The 17,830-nt window shown below is 35.9% G+C and overlaps 1 pseudogene; it reads right to left on the bottom strand.

Moving 5' to 3' along the window:
* Nucleotides 1-6,656: 6,656 nt before the first annotated feature.
* Nucleotides 6,657-14,302, bottom strand: LOC137248812 (jerky protein homolog-like; annotated as a pseudogene).
* Nucleotides 14,303-17,830: the final 3,528 nt, after the last annotated feature.

Genomic DNA, 17,830 nt, shown 5'->3' with positions numbered 1-17,830 from the left:
AAACAAAGCGAGAGTGGGATCACCTACTCCTCTCCTAGGACATCGCAATGTTAATTGGAGCACATTTTTTGTATGAATACAGATTAGTTTTGGAACACTCCTATACTCCCAAAGGAGTATTCCTTACATTATTTATGGAGTACTCGCGTTTTTTGAAGGGTAATAATAAGACATAAGTCCCAACGTGAGAATCGGTGAGGAACCCAACTACAACTTTTGCTGAAATTGAAATATTTGTGCAAATAAACGCTAATAAAGGTACTGGTTAAATTTTAAATAACAAAAAAAAAAAAAAAAAACACCACAAGCTAAAGACATTAAGATTATTTCAAAATAAAGCAAAAACCTTTGACTTCAATATTAATTTTTATTTATTTCAATACAATGATATTTTATGTATTTTTAAATAGATTAAATTTGCACTTTATTTTTAACTTGCTCACACTGCAAAAGCCAACTAATACCATAACCTCACTTTTGAAGCTATTCTTAAAGAGTAAGGTTCGAATCCAACAAAAACAAATATACATTTTTAAAGCCTGTTCTAATAAGAGATACCAACGGCACATTTCGTGACAAACTTTTCACTTTGATTTTTTTATTTTTGCCCAATGGAACCGACCACTGTGGGCCGCAACATTTCTAAGATCATGTGCAAAGCCTGCGATATTAGACCCAAAAAGTGGCTTATATCTTTATTTTTTTATTTTATTTAAAATTATAGTCGACTGCTAAGATTAATAGATTCAATTACAAGAAAAGAACGTACATAAACTTACAAGCCAAGAATTAAAGGAAATTTTATAAATATACGCATTACGATTTGGGTTGTAATAAACAGAAAGTAACAATGTTATTTAAGAATTTATATAAGTGTGCCCAGTGGGGGGCCTTCGTAAGGAGCTCAGAAGGGAGCTTACAAGGTGCTCAGAAATGAGCTCTGTGCCCATAAGGGGGCTGACACGACGTGCTCATAAAGGAGCCGGATGCCCAATAGGGGGAACACGCGAACTGCATGCAATGAGGTTAATTATTTATTTATTTCATTTAAAATATCAGGCTAAACACAAGAGTATGGCAAAGAGAGAAAACTTAAGGCTCACGATGGGCATACTATGTTAAAACTGCCTTTTGACGTCACATGCTTCTAAGTTAGGTGCCTCGTCAGTAACAGCAGGTGTAGGAAGCGGGAGCTGCAGGGAGAAACGTTTGAGCACGTTCTGTGTTCGTGTCCCGCGCTCGCCAGGTCAAGGCTCCAGTTATTAGGGGTGGCAGAGTTGCCAGATCTAGAGGCAGCAATTAAGCTAAGTCCTAGAAAACTTCTAGTATTTACCAAGAGGGCGGAGTTATTCTGTAACATAAATAATGATGCCTTATTGGGATTCTTCCATTTAGTCGTTAAATAAATTCTAACATTATGGACACATTCAGTCTATGTGAGCTTTTTATTGACCGGCCAGTTCAACCTAACTTGATATACATATAATGGTGTTATTTAATAAAAAAAGCACTTCCAAAACCGATCTCGAAATATACCGGAAACCAAAAAATGACCTTAGAACAATATTTTTTGAAACACACATAACGTTTTGGTTCTCAGCCCAAACAGTCCGAGAAAATACGAACGACAAGTGCTAACATATCAAATAGTAACACTTATCCAAACACCCTAAAAACATCAATTAACGTAAAACAGTCGACAACAGTTGTTTATTGCTAGATAGTCTAGCATAATCAAACATAACCATGGCTACTGATATGCCAATCAAACAACCATAAAATCGGCCAACACCAACTGCCAACCGGCTGGTCAACGTATCAACCGCGCTATCAACCCTAACGGCGGTCAATGCCTCAATTCAATTTTCTCTCAGCTCAAAAAGTATTTAAACGGTTCGCTCCACCTAGTGACTTAAATGAAGACTTCCTTTATTTATCACTCGTTCCTAAATATGTATGTTTGTTTTGGAAAATGTGTGTTAGGGAACAGTTTTAATGATGGATAATTGTGTAAGTTCAATGCGCATGCGCAACGGTGTCCACAATAACATTTTGAACCGGAAGTTGCCGTTTTTCATGCAAATGTCATTCGCTCACAACGCCTGCACAAAAACAATTTAAATGTCAATGCCAGTGTTGGCGGGTATTATTATTATTATTTTAGTATACATGTAAATATATATTAAAGTGGTTGCATGTCACTGGCATATGTGTAAGAATAAGTCGTAGATATAATAAATAATATCCATTTGGGACAATTAATGTTTATGCCTTCATATTGATTGATAAGTAATTAAGTAATGATTAGAACGGAAAAAGTGCTGAAGCGATAAAACAAATGTTAAACAGGCAATAAAAATGTTTATCTTTTTATAGGAGTTTCTTTTAAAGGACGATACTAAAAAGGTAATTTAACGAACTTTCTGATTATGATAAATGTCATATGAATAATTTGTTTTAATATTTTCCTTTACTAATTTTAGATAGAAATGTCCTGTTTAATTTAAATAAAAAAAGACGTGAGTATCAAGTATTCGTGAATTTTAAACATCCTAAGACAACTGATGTGTTTAAGTAAACTAGAGCTCACCCAGGAGTTGAAGTTAAACCTCAACATAGGCAACTTTGCCAGACAAACATGTGACTCGCCGATAACAAATCGATAACGCACCGGTTTCAGGTTCGGTTCAGGACCCAGTTTCGGTTTTGGGTTCTGTTGTGCTTCAGTTTCGGTTCGAATTCGATTCCTTTCTTTTCCTTTCCTTTCCCTTCCTTTCCTTTCTTTTCCTTTCCGTTCCATTCCTTTCTTTTCCTTCCTTTCCTTTTCTTTTCTTTTCTTTTCTTTCCTTTCGGCTTCGGTTCCAGTTCGCGTTCGAATTCGATTCCTTTCCTTTTTCCTTTTCCGCCCGTCCGTCCGACCGTAAACACGATAACTTGAGTAAATTTTGAGGCATCTTAATGAAATTTGGTACGCAAGTTCCTGGATACCCGTCTCAGATCGCCGTTTAAAATGAACAAAATCGGACTATAACCACGCCAACTTTTTCGATATAGAAAATTTCGAAAAACCGAAAAAGTGCGATAATTCATTACCAAAGATGGATAAAGCGATGTAACTTGGTAGGTGGTTGACCTTATGACGCAGAATAGAAAATTTTTAAAATTTTGGACAATGGGCTTGGCACCACCCACTTTTAAAAGAAGGTAATTTATAAGTTTTGCAAGCTGTAGTTTGGCAGTCGTTGAAGATATCATGATGAAATTTGGCAGGAACGTTACTCCTATTACTGTATGTGTGCTAAATAAAAATTTGCAAAATCGGTTGACGAACACGCCCACTTTAAAAAAATTAAATTTAAAATTCAAATTTAAACAAAAAATGTAATATCTTTACAGTATATAAGTAACTTATGTCAACATTCAACCCCAGTAATGATGTGGTGCAACAAAATACAAAAATAAAAGAAAATTTCAAAATGGGCGTGGCTCCGCCCTTTTTAATTTAATTTGTCTAGGATACTTTTAACGCCATAAGTCGAACAAAAATTAACCAATCCTTTTGAAATTTGGTAGAGCATAGATTTTATGACGTTAACTGTTTTCTGTGAAAATGGGCGGAATCGGTTGATGCCACGCCCAGTTTTGATACACAGTCGTCCGTCTGTCCTTCCGCATGGCCGGTAGCACAATAACTTGAGCAAAAATCGACATATCTTTAAAGAACTTAGTTCACGTGCTTACTTGAACTCACTTTATCTTGGTATAAAAAATGAACGAAATCCGACTATGACCACGCCCACTTTTTCGATATCGAAAATTTCGATAAATGAAAAAAATGCCATAATTCTATACCAAATACGAAAAAAGGGATGAAACATGGTGATTGGTTTGTTTTTTTGACGTAAAATATAACTTCAGAAAAAACTTTGTAAAATTGGTGTGATACCTACCATATTAAGTAAAAGAAAATAAAAAAGTTCTGCTCGGCGAAATCAAAAGCCCTTGGAATCATGGCAGGAATACTGTTCGTGGCATAACATATATAAATAAATTAGGCAGATGATGGTCTGGGTCACCCTGGTCCGCAATTTGGTCGATATCTCCAAAAAGCCTTCACATATACAACTGAGGGTCACTCCCTTTTAACACCCTAATTAATACCTGTAATTTGATACCCATGTCATACAAACACATTATAGAGTCACCCCTGGTCCGTCTTTATGGCGATATCTCCAAAAGGCGTCCACCTATAGAACTAAGGCCTACTCCCTCCTAAAATACTCTTTAATACCTTCCATTTGAGACCTATGCCATACAAATTCCAGGGTTACCCTTGGTTCATTTTCCTACATGGTGATTTTCCCTTATTTTGTCTCCAAAGCTCTCAGCTGAGTACGTAATGTACGGTTACACCCGAACTTAGCCTTCCTTACTTGTTTTCTTTTCTTGCCTTTCCTTTCTTTCATTGCAGGTGGGCCGTTTAAGGAAGTGCTTGATTTGAACTGAAAATCAAGCTGACCGATTACTAAATGGTCTTCCGAAATATCGTTGCCACAATGAAGAGGAAAGGGGATGTTATCCATTGCTACTATGGTTGGAGAATTTAGCTTCTACAGGTATTGGAGTGTCTCATACATTTTTGATTATGCTAAGAATAGTATCATTTGGTTTACGGGGTTAAATTATATTCCGGGAAATAGATCACGGGGATCTTTTGAATGGAAATGTTTAAAGCTGGAGACATTGGTGCTTTATCGGTAACCGTATCGGTAACCTTTTAACAGCTGATTCGACCAACCTTATGAGAATCAATGCAATCGATTATTGGTGCCGCTAAGGTCGTAACCGTATCGTAGCCAACCAATTGGGTTTTGGTTTACCATCGTAACGATAAACAGCTGATTACGTTAGGGATACGGATACAGCGATACGACATACGGCACCAATGACTCCGGCTTAAGGCGGGTAGTAGTAATCTGTATTCTTCTCTTTTCCAGCAGGATCTCGAGTTTGCTAGTCAAACGCTGAACAAACACTATACTTTTGATGCGCAAAGTTATCCAGGGAAATGGTATTTTCGATTCTGAACGGAGAGGGGAAAGGGGACGCTGATTGTGAGGCTAAAGGTAAAGTTGGGGGTGAGGCTGAAAGTTTGTTTGGGATAATTTTCAAAGGCATATGTAGATGGGGAGGAGAGGTAGAAGAACAAAAGCGTACGAGAAAGGGTATTAGGACATTTCTTCTTATATTGTGAGGGAGAATTATAAAGAGAAGAAGTGGAGCGAAAAAAGAAGGGAAGAGGTTTTAGTAGAGCGAGTTGAAGAAGGGCGAGAAAAAGAGAACAGTGAGCGCAAAACTTCTTGAAATTATGTAGGTTAATCAAGGTAAGGGTAAGACATCGTTTTTTCTCAAGAATTGGACAAGGAACTTTTTTGAAAACTTATTTATCTGCTACTGGCTTGAATTTTTTTAGTTGAGTTCTTCGACCAAATCATTATAAGATACCTTTTTCCGGGAAAAGAATATGGGATAAATTTTTTTGGGAGAAAATAGCAATGAGAATTATTTGAAATTCTTTTAAAATAGTATGTTAGTATAAATAAATAAAAAAATAAATGTAGGACGCGATAACTTCCGAGGAGATTTTAGGCCGAGCTTCTATGTTAGTATAACATACACAAAAAGATTGTAAGTCAAAATGCAAGTATGCATCTGCTGAAGCCAGGGGTATAGTCAAAAATAGCCTTTGGTCAAAAATATTTAGTTTGACTTTGCTCGTGTGCATACAGTAGCGAACAGAAAAATAGCAGATTATATAAAATTTTGTCAATGCAACTCGTCCTCTTCTTATTTGCGATACTTAAAGAAAAAACTTCTTTAAAATTTGTAACTGAAATTATGCAAGCGATTACGAAAAACGTTTTTGGAAGAGTTCGCAAATTCGAGAACGTTTTACGAAAATTACGAGCATTTTATTTGGAGTTGTCTCAATTTTTTTTTCGAGTATGCAGAAAACTATGTAAACAAATATAAAAAACTTTCGAAAATACGAGATTGAAATTTTTTTGTTTTGAGTATGCAGTTTTGTAGTCCAATCAATTTTAATCTAACAAAGTATAAGTTTCAGGTCTATCAAAATTCGCATTAATTTTCGAAAATTTGTTTACCAAGTGTTTTTTTGGATTTTCCTTCATACAAAGTGTGATATATGTATATACAGCGCACACTCGATAACGTGAACTAATTCAAACCAAGGCAGTTCACGTTAACAAAAGTGTTCACATTTTGGAATGCCCAAAAAGACTAAGTAAATATATTTTTTCACATTTAAATTCACATTTTATTTTTGTTTTCATTACATATTAATTGAAAATTAAGTCATACGATGGTTTTATTTAAAAAAATCAGTCATCTTTTTTTGTAACTTCTGTTTTTCTAAAACTTGAAGCACAGCTTTCTCCCTTAACCGTCTTAGCACACACATATCATTTTGATCGACGTCTTCATGACCAGCCCATATTAACGCTTTGCTGAAAATTTCAACTGCTTCGGTCGGCTTAATTTTCTCCAGTTGCTCTGATATGCTGTCATCATCGGATTCGTCCTCTTGTTGATGATCGTCATCTGCATTGCCCTCCTCGATATCTTCGTTCCATTCAGCACTTAGCTAATGTTGCTTCACCAACACGAAACCAAGCCGCATCCAAAATATTTATAGCTGTTTTTAAGTTAATTTTTTTCAACGACTCGAGCAAATCAGACTTTGTCGCTGCTATTGAAGCTAGCAGGCTGTTTCTGTAATGCAACTTAGTGATTTTTATTTGATTCTGATCCATCGGTTGAATGAGGGGAGTAACGCTTGGTGGCATAAACATTGCCGAAATTTGCCCATTCTCTGTTGTCAGTTCAGCTTCATTTGGGTGAGAACGAGCGTTGTCGATTAGGAGGAGAGTTTTAATTGGCAAGGCTTTCTCCTTTAAAAACGATGCAACCTTAAAAAACAACCAGTTAACCTTAAAATTCGGACAAAACTGAAAAAGAATATTCACCTGTGAAACAAATGACTCATGTAACCATTGCTTGAAAATAGCCGACGTCATCCAGGCGGATTTCGAGCTCTTATAGTCGGTGGGACACTGAAAGTTTTTAAAGCAGCGTAGATTCTTCGCCTTTCCAATTACCAAAAGCTTAAGCTTGTGGGATCCAGTGGCGTTTTAACAGCATAAAAACGTGATTCGTTGCTCTAGAGCACTTACTGGCAAGTTTTTATCTCACATTCGGATAAACCAACGATAAAGAGCTCCCTTCATTTTGGGCAACTCTGAAGAACGTAGTGTTTTTCTATTTCCAGGTCCACAATATGTGTTGTTTACGCATTTTAAAATCACTTGCTTTTTCGCTTTAATGTTACAAATTTTTGATATAGCAACATTATATTCCTTTGCTAAAATCGTCACAGATGAGCCTTTTTTTAAAAAGCCGAGAATTTCAGCCTTTTGTTTTAATGTCAAGCACACGGGTTTTTAGAACTCATTTTCACCAGAAAACATAAGACTGAAATATTTTACTCCTTACATGCAATTACGAATAAAATGCCTATTTTATAATTAGGGGATTCCTCAATTTCAGAATTACTTGAGATCAATGTAAACTACATTCAAATAATTGTAACGTTTATTGTTCATGTTATAGGGCTTTTTGGGTTTGTTCACGTTTTAGAGTAGTCAATGCACAAAAATGCCTGTTCACGTTTTGGGGTGTTCACGCTTTAGAGCGTTCGAGTTATCGAGCGTGCGCTGTATATATATGTTTTAATGATTGAAAATCCGAAACACTCTTCGAAAACAAAAACTTTAAAAAATTAATGCGAATCTTGAGACAGTTGTAGGTCTACTTTGTTAGATTAAAATTTTTGCGCTACAAAACTGCACACTCAAATCAACAAAAAAAAAAAAAACAGAAAAAACCAAATAAATAGTTCGACATTTTTGAAAAATTTTCTCGTACTGTCGAATTTTTTGGAAAAATTTTTTTATATTGGTTTCCATTGCTTTAGTTACAAAATTCATAGAAGTTGTTTGTATCGAAAATAACAACAAAACATTGCCAATGCTATTTTTCTGTTCGCTGCTGTAATTGTAAAAAATGTCAAATCTAAATAATATTAAAAGAACAACCAAATAAAATTCTAAAACCCTTTGCTGCACAATTTTGTATTTATCAATGAATTCAACGGAAATCTCCATCTCTGTACTGAACGTCGTCCAAGGCAACCTCATGCGAAACTCACAACCGACTTTTAAGTAAATAAATATTTAAACGCTAAATAAGTAAATTTTCCCAAATTCGAGACATTTTAACGTTGATTTGTTATGTTTACATTGGCAAGTGATTCGTAGAAGCCAAAACACCAATGCTGCGCAAACAACAACAAACAAAATTTAGCCTTTAACGAAATGGAAACCCTTTCAAAGCCAATGCAATAATCAACAAAATGTTTGTAAAGGAATTTTCAGATTTGATGTTGATATGTGCGTATTAGTGTGCAAGTATATATGTGTGTGTGTGTGTTTGTGTTTGTGTTTGTAAACCCCTTTAATGGTGCTGCCGTTTGCGGTAATGTTGGTTTTTCGCGGCCTAATAAAAAACAACAAAACATTCCGATGTGTGAACGGCTTGCTCGGTGACTGGTGCAGGATTTTCCGGGAAATGGTCAGTGCAGCGGTCTTTTGTTAAGGCGCGCGAGTAACAATCCTTTTTTTTTTTTTTTTTTGAATATTTATTTACGTAGGCTTTGTTTTGCTTTTTCGGCGACTTCGCATGGGTGTGATGTTTGTTGTTGATTTTATTTATCCTTTTACGTCAAACTCGTACAAATACACAACCTGTCTTACATTTGTGCGGCTTTGGTGCGCTTTTGCATTAATTACTTTAGTGTGTAACATCAAAAAAAAAAAAAGTCCGTTGAAACCATAGAAAATGAAATCTTTGTTGTGGAAAACCGAACATTAAAGTCGAACAAAACCAGTGGATCGGGTTATTTGTGATGTAGGTGGTCCAATTTTTTTTACTTTTAATTAGCGGCTAGTAAAACTAGAAAATTAATACCGCTCTTGGGGAAAAGAAACGAAAGAGCGCTGAAAAAGAGTTATTCCTAACTTTTGAAATATATATAGCTGAATATATACCATCTGGGTCTGACATTTCAAACTTGGGAAGAGTATTTGGCGCCCACTCAGTGTTTATCGCCGCCATAGCTGGTAATGCTCTTCTATGTTCGGATTGCACGTATTGCCTGCCAGCTCTTCCGTGTCAGCGAAACCAATCCCCTTTGTTTATTTTGCAGTAATGGACTATTACGAACGAGATTTTGCGGTCACAATAGAGGCACAAGGCTGGGGATAGGAAGGGGAAATGGCAGAACATACTATACACGTGTAAACCGATATCTGCTGTATACTGTGTCGACTCAGAAATAAGTAGATCGTACGCTCTGCCAGATCATTGCAGTGTCTCACTTTATCAAGAAGTGTCTTGAAATGCAAAGAAGTATTGGAGAGACTTCGCTCAGGCCGGACCATACATCTGTACTGGTTTCTCGGCCAGAAACGGATAGAAGATAACGAAAAGGACGATGAGTTGGGGGATTTAGAATTTGCCCGCGACAGGTATCTATGCATGTCTTTGAGGCAAAAAAAAATACTTAAATGACTCAAGGGGTTAGATAGCGCAACACTTCCAAGAGGATGCCAGCGCAATTGTGAACCGCACCTACCCGTAGGGAATGTTTTTTGTTTAGCAGCTGACGCTCTGGCCACCCCAAGCTCCTTATCGAATTAAGGAACGGAAGCGGGATGACCTAGAAAATTCAATGTGGTCAAATTAAATTGTTCCCGCCATGATCGGGCCAATAACTTAATGTTACCGGAACGTACTGGATCTATATCCGCCAGTAGATAATCAACATCGATAGCATTCCCCAAAATATTCGGGGAGTGTCTTAATCGCCACAACAACAACAAGTCAATAAGTCAAAGTCGCGATAATGTTTCACCCCATTAACTTTACGCTATTATTCCACCATAATGTATCAAAGGATGAAAGCATTTTTTTCAATTTGTCCCTTCACGTCCTTTTATATATCTCCTGGAATTATTCTTGAGTTGCAGTATTACCTTACTTTAGATTCACCGAGAATACCGGAGTCTTGATTTTACCTCTCCGTGTCTTACAGGGGCGTAGCCAAAAAATTGCCTTAGGGGGGTTCAAAAAAAATGTTTTTTTCAGTTAAATAAATTTAAAAAAAATGTTGTCTTTAGCTTTAACATTAAAGTACGTGTATTTAGAATATGATATGAAAAAGGTTACATTAAGAACTCAAGCGCATGCGTCGGCTTTTCTTTGTCATTTCATCTAAAACCTCATCAACGGTAACAATTTGTTCACGGTGGATGCTTAGTGATGCACAGCCATTCAATCGATTTTCACTCATCGTGTTTCTCAAATAGTTTTTAATCAGCCTAAGAGTTGAAAAAGATCTCTCGTTCGTTGCCGTTGTTACTGGAAGTATACACAGGATTTTCAACAACATGTGAACATTAGGAAAAGCCACAGAATCGCATTCCTGTAATATTAATCATAGATAAATTGATAAAAAAAAACCGAAGTATGGAATATGTAGTATTCATATTTTTGAGCCTATGCATGAGATCTAACGTATACGTATAAAAAATTCAAAAGAAAGAAACTGATCGAATAGAAAAAAATTTTATTTAAAAAAGTCATATCTACACGAAAAAAACACTAATGTGTTTTTTACATTTTAAAATGTGAAAAACACATTATTTTTTCATTTATCAAATAATTTGAATTTTACATTTTTGAAATGTGTTTTTGACATGAAAAAAAATGTAATTATTACATTACAATAATGTGTTTTCCACATGGAAAATAATGTCAAATTTGCATTATATTTCAAAATAGGAAATGTGTACTTCAAAAAAATGCGGTAAATTTAACATTATTTAAATGTTAAAAATATTTGTCTTTTCATTCCGATGAATGTAATCGCTGTTGAGGCAAACGAGCAAATGCCTGAATTGCTTATAGTCACGCATGCAATAAGTTGGTTGAGTTTAAATCAATGCCGATTATGTTCGTTTAGGCAAGTTGGATCATTGAACACGATCATATTGCCGAATGTAATCGAACGTTGTTGTGTTCGATTTTTGCTGTACTCTGATATGTATGTAGATGGTCGTTAGGCAAATTTACAAGGAAACTTCTTTATGAAATTTTAGTAAAAGTTAACATGTACATTTGTATATTTAATAAATTGCAGAATTATTATGAAACAGAATATGATTAAAATATATAAGTGTTCACTTCGTACATACATATGCTTGCATATTAAAAATATAATATCACCAACAAAGTAAATACGTAGCACAATTATAAATTAATTTATTAACATAGACATAAAAACATCAAATATTTGAATTGTATCGACCTAAAAAATCAAATGATCATTATGCAAAGGGGGTTTAAACCCCCAAAACCCCCCACCGCTACGCCCCTGGTGTCTCATCAACCAATTGATCCGTCCTCGTATCTATTGTGGGATTACCACCACCATACTTCTCCGCTTTACGACTTGTTGATTTCGAGGTTATTTCTTTCTCGTTATTATGGTTTTTTTGTCGCTCACCTTAGTACCGTCCCGCTTTGTGAATACACCTAGCTTGCACACATTCTGCTTCCTAAACCCAAGTATGTCGCGTTCAGCCGATCGCCGCCTCCTTGATTCCTCCCGAAGCCTCTCCGGATTTATTTGATTTAATTAAGTGCGAGCCACCAGGCCGGATAACTTAAAAATTCAGCGATAGATGGTAGGTTTTAAATCCGAGGCAAACTCCTATAAGAAGGAAAACGGTGACCTTGCAACCGATGTCCAGAAGGTACTTAGATTATGAAGGGAACACTTCTCTGCTCTTCTAAATGAAGACATCGAAATACCGCACAGGGATGATGAACGCGATACCGAACGCAATCGATGATGATGGAAATAATGTCCCCACCCGATTTTCACGAAGTCAAAATAGCACTAATCAGATCAAAAAACAACAAGGCCGCGGGCAGTGATGGATTGCCTGCGGAGCTATTCAGAAGCGAATAATTGGTAAGGCGCATGCATCAGCTGCTTTGCAAAATCTGGTCGGACAAGTGCATGCCTAAAGATGGGAATCTAAGTGCCCTTTGCCCAGTCTACAAGAAAGTGGATCCTGCAAACTGCGCCAATCATGTGAAATCAACCACGGAGGGTTCTGCTTATTCCAAACTGGAAAAACAAGCGGAAAAGATGGGTTGATGATGAATGACGACAAACCGAAGTACGTACTGTCATCGAATAAAGAGCCAGCGCATTTGTGCCTTGGCAACCACGCCACTACCAGCAGTCATTTAGACGAAATAGAAAAAGACTTCTTATATTTGTGAGAACCGATAATAAAAAAACAACATCAGCTCTGAAATCCAGCTAAGAATCACTCTTGCCAATAAATGCTACATTCAACTGGGTAGGCAATTGAAAAGAAAATTCCTCTTTCGGCAAACGAAAATCTTGCTCTACTAGCCATCTTGCTCACAGCAGTCCAGCAATCTATTTGTCTGCATATTCGGGGAACTAAATTCCTAATGAAAGGCTCCTCTCCAAAAATTCTGTGTACACAGAGTCTTTCGCCGTGAAAACGAGGGCAGTGAAGCATATACGTGTTCTGCGCTTTCCAATACGGAGGAACAGTGTGGACAGAGTGGATCCTCCTCTATCCCACGCTTATGTAGATATTCCATAAACGCGCCGTGCTCGCTCAATATCTGTGTGAAATGGTAATTTAGTTCGCCGTATTTTCGCTCGTACCATTCCGCTTTATTCCGAACTATCATGAAGGTCCAGCACCCTTTTCTCGATTTTTACCACCATTCTTGCCACCTAATACATATTGTTCGTGTACTTGCGCTTTCCTTAGCATCTTCATGCTTATTCCAATGGTAGGCTGCTAGTATATCTTTTTGGTGGGCCATTTTAGATCCGCGCCATACTGGTGCTACATATAATATTATCGATCTGGTTAAGTTGGATAATAGCTGGCGGGTAGCTTCGCCTGGGCCACCGATGTTGGGCGATATTTGCGTTAGGGCTCCACTAACTCTAGAAACTTTCTGCCCCACCGCCCTGAAGTGCTCTTTAAAAGTTAGTTTTGAGTCAATGTTTACTCCTAGATATTTCATGACAGGCTTTGATTTTATTTGATAAACTCTTATCGTTAGGGCTAACACATTCGCTTTGAGTTCACCAAAACAACTTCTGTCTTATTACAGGCCGGAGCTATTCAGAAGCGAATAATTGGTAAGGCGCATGCATCAGCTGCTTTGCAAAATCTGGTCGGACAAGTGCATGCCTAAAGATGGGAATCTAAGTGCCCTTTGCACAGTCTACAAGAAAGTGGATCCTGCAAACTGCGCCAATCATGTGAAATCAACCACGGAGGGTTCTGCTTATTCCAAACTGGAAAAACAAGCGGAAAAGATGGGTTGATGATGAATGACGACAAACCGAAGTACGTACTGTCATCGAATAAAGAGCCAGCGCATTTGTGCCTTGGCAACCACGCCACTACCAGCAGTCATTTAGACGAAATAGAAAAAGACTTCTTATATTTGTGAGAACCGATAATAAAAAAACAACATCAGCTCTGAAATCCAGCTAAGAATCACTCTTGCCAATAAATGCTACATTCAACTGGGTAGGCAATTGAAAAGAAAATTCCTCTTTCGGCAAACGAAAATCTTGCTCTACTAGCCATCTTGCTCACAGCAGTCCAGCAATCTATTTGTCTGCATATTCGGGGAACTAAATTCCTAATGAAAGGCTCCTCTCCAAAAATTCTGTGTACACAGAGTCTTTCGCCGTGAAAACGAGGGCAGTGAAGCATATACGTGTTCTGCGCTTTCCAATACGGAGGAACAGTGTGGACAGAGTGGATCCTCCTCTATCCCACGCTTATGTAGATATTCCATTAACGCGCCGTGCTCGCTCAATATCTGTGTGAGATGGTAATTTAGTTCGCCGTATTTTCGCTCGTACCATTCCGCTTTATTCCGAACTATCATGAAGGTCCAGCACCCTTTTCTCGATTTTTACCACCATTCTTGCCACCTAACTACATATTGTACTTGCGCTTTTCTTAGCATCTTCATGCTTATTCCAATGGTAGGCTGCTAGTATATCTTTTTGGTGGGCCATTTTAGATCCGCGCCATACTGGTGCTACATATAATATTATCGATCTGGTTACGTTAGATAATAGCTGGCGGGTAGCTTTGCCTGAGCCACCGATGTTGGGCGATATTTGCGTTAGGGCTCCACTAACTCTAGAAACTTTCTGCCCCACCGCCCTGAAGTGCTCCTTAAAAGTTGGTTTTGAGTCAATGTTTACTCCTAGATATTTCATGACAGGCTTTGAATTTATTTGATAAACTCTTATCGTTAGGGCTAACACATTCGCTTTGAGTTCACCAAAACAACTTCTGTCTTATTACAGGCCATCTCCAGCCCCACATTCAAAAAAAAAGTATCACTAACAGTTTAATACCGGTTGCGTTAAAATTACATTTTTAGCAGTATCACTTTTTTAGTATCAATGTAAAGATGAATCATATAGAAATGATAGTGAAAAGTATTGGTTATTGAATTGCTGAGGAAAAATATTAATTTTACACCTCAAAATTGTCAAACTAAGACCAGTGTAATATCATCAGTATTAATATAGCAGCATAAATCATCAAATTGATCCTCAAAGATATTAGATTACAACTTAGCTTATTATTTTGATAACTAATTAATTCGATTTTATCCTCAACAATGTCAAATTGATATTCACCTAATTATTTTAATAAGCAATAGTATCAGATTGAAACTGTAAGCGCATCACTGACTGTTCGAAAAGTCGAACTTCGCTGTTCGTACGTGACTCGATAATTGTTCGGAGTTAATTATTTGTCGTTTGTTGTCGTGATCGGTAGGTGCTAAAAAAAAAAAAAAATTAAAAATTGCCTGCAGGAATTGCAACAAAACAGAAAAGGTGAGTAATATTAAGTTTTGTTGCAAAAAAAAGTGATATACAAGTGCATAAATATGTATGTATGTATATATCTTGTGTTGTGAAACTAAGTTCATATGCATGTACGCTGCAACAATAAGAGCAAAGTTGGGGAATTTTGAGCTAATGTGTCATTTTTTAAAAACGAAAATAAATACAAATTTGTTATTTGTTCTTGTTAAGCAATTTAAATTCAGGTCTAAGGAAATAATTTAGGACTTGTTTTTCGTGTAAACTAGTGTAAATGTTTTTGATAATTTCATTTTTGTTAAAAATTAGAATCAACACAATACTAACTCACATATTTTTTCAGATTGAAGAAGATTTTAATGAACTTTACCCTGAAAAACAATGCATATTAACGTCGAAATGGTGTGAAGCATTACCAAAGCTTACTGCTTACTTTGAGCACAACGTAAAGGACAAATACTACAGGAAGACGGCATACGAATTTAAAAGTATTCAAAAATACTAAAATTGTAAGCAATACTAAGCTATTGAAAACTAATATTGACACCAGTGTAACACATAAATATTCCAATAATAATTAAAAAAAAAAAATGTACTCCTGTAATGAGTCAGTAATCTGTTTCCAGACCACAAATAATAGTAGTGAAGATGATAATGATATCACTATATGTAAAGAAGTATCCTCAAAGTTTGCAAGTCTCATCCGACAAGCTTGTCAAGATATTTTAATGAAATGTTACGCAAAAGATAATTTTTGTAGAAAAGATGTCTTGTTTATAATTTTAAAAATCATTCCAGAAGAATTTCATATAAAATCAAAAAAATTCCTAGATTTTTGCTTTAATCCTTTTACCAACTTTGACACGGAATACAAGTTATTCAAAACCTTAGCAATTAGTAATTTAATTTGTAACGAAATTTAAAAATTTTTAGAAAAATATGATATATTTATATATATATATATATATTTCCAAATACATACCAGATACTCCAAAAAATAATGATGAGCACTACCAATGCTATGAAGTTGGAATTAAAGAAATTGTTTTACAAATAAACAATAAAACCGAATTCGAAAGGACCCCCTATACATATGTACCACAATGTAAAAGGAATTTGTTTTTAAGAATACAAAAATTTAAAACTGAAAATAGAATTTTCTTTTTGGGAAATGGTGGATCTTATGGAAGTATCAAAATGATACTAAAAGTGGTATCAGCTTTATAAAAAGTAAGTACCATATCAGAGCGAAAAACTATCAATTGAATAAAAAAATAATTTCAAACTGATACCAAAAAGGTATCAATTGGATACAAAAAAATTATCAAATAGATACTATGTAATGGCAGAAATAATAGGAGAGAGTATCAAGTTGATAACACATACAAAATATCAAATTTATACTTGTTAGTATCAAACCATAAAGTTCGAAAATATCAAATCGCCAATTTCGAAAATATCAATGATGATTATTTAGCATCGATCTGATACCAGCTTTTTTTTGAGTGCATAAACATATTCTAGTATATTTTCCGTATAGTACACATACCAATATTGCCCAATAAGTCTGGATTTACATTGTACATGGGGAATACATGTAGCATAACTCTAACAAAGACTACGCTTACACTTATATCTTACGCTTACATTCAGGATTCCTCCAAACCGTGAACAAAGATGCTTGTACATCAAAAATTTAAACTTAAATTACCAGACATTTTTGGCTCACTTGCTTTTGACTGTTACTTTCTACGAAAAAATCTATATTATTTTCCTTTAATTTAGCAATTTTTTTTATATGGAAAAAATAGCGTGTCCTTTAAGGTCAAAATAACCTTGAAAACTTAAGAACTGCTTTATGACATTGACTCATTTAAAAAAAGAGCACCACTACTGCTAGAGCGCACAATATGAAGGAGTTAAAAAAATAGTTAAAAACGCTCTGTTTTTTACGCACCAAAATCATAAATACGTCAAATAAAGCAAATTGCTCTTTGGCTCAATTTTCTTAACTCCGAAACCGTGCAGTTGTCACAGTGATTCCACGAAGTTGAAAACACATCGTCATTAGTATAACAACTCTTTTTTTGTAACCCCTTTTTAGAACCATAAAAATCTCCGCAAAATGATTTTTTATCGTTTTTGTTTTGCTCACACACTTTCGAGGACACATCACAGCAACAAACATCCAACTTTGTTAGGACATTTATTTTAGTTTATATTTAGTGAAAACAATTACAAATTGTATTTGTAGGTCAGTAAGTGCAGATACAAAGCAATATTTTAGGAAGTCGTAAAAAAGAGTTTTGTACACTAGTCAATAAAAGAAAAATGTAAACCAGGAAGGGTTCAAAAGTGGTGTCTAAATTTGTTTTTTCATTACCACAATTTCGGATAGAACGCTCAAGCTAGTGGCCGTCTGACTTACAAACCGATCATAAACAATAAATCTATTGAAAACGCACTTTGGCCAGTTTTGGTTACGGTTTGACGAAAAAAAAGCAATAAAGATTTTGTCAAAAAAAAAAAAAATTATATATATAGAGCGTGAAGCGTTCTGTAGGCATAGAGGAGCTAAAAAAAATGCACGAAAAGATTATTATTTAGCAAAGCAGCAAGCGAGATAGAGGCGTGTGAAGGTTGTGTGCGTATGTGACGCGCGCGCTAAAAGGGGTTAATTTGCTGTGCAGCATTGCAACGTTG

The sequence above is a fragment of the Eurosta solidaginis genome, chromosome 4 (assembly GCF_040869045.1).
Source record: "Eurosta solidaginis isolate ZX-2024a chromosome 4, ASM4086904v1, whole genome shotgun sequence".
Taxonomy (NCBI): Eukaryota; Metazoa; Arthropoda; class Insecta; order Diptera; family Tephritidae; genus Eurosta; species Eurosta solidaginis.
The sequence above is the reverse complement of the archived record's forward strand: the minus strand, read 5'-3'. Positions and strand labels throughout refer to the sequence as shown.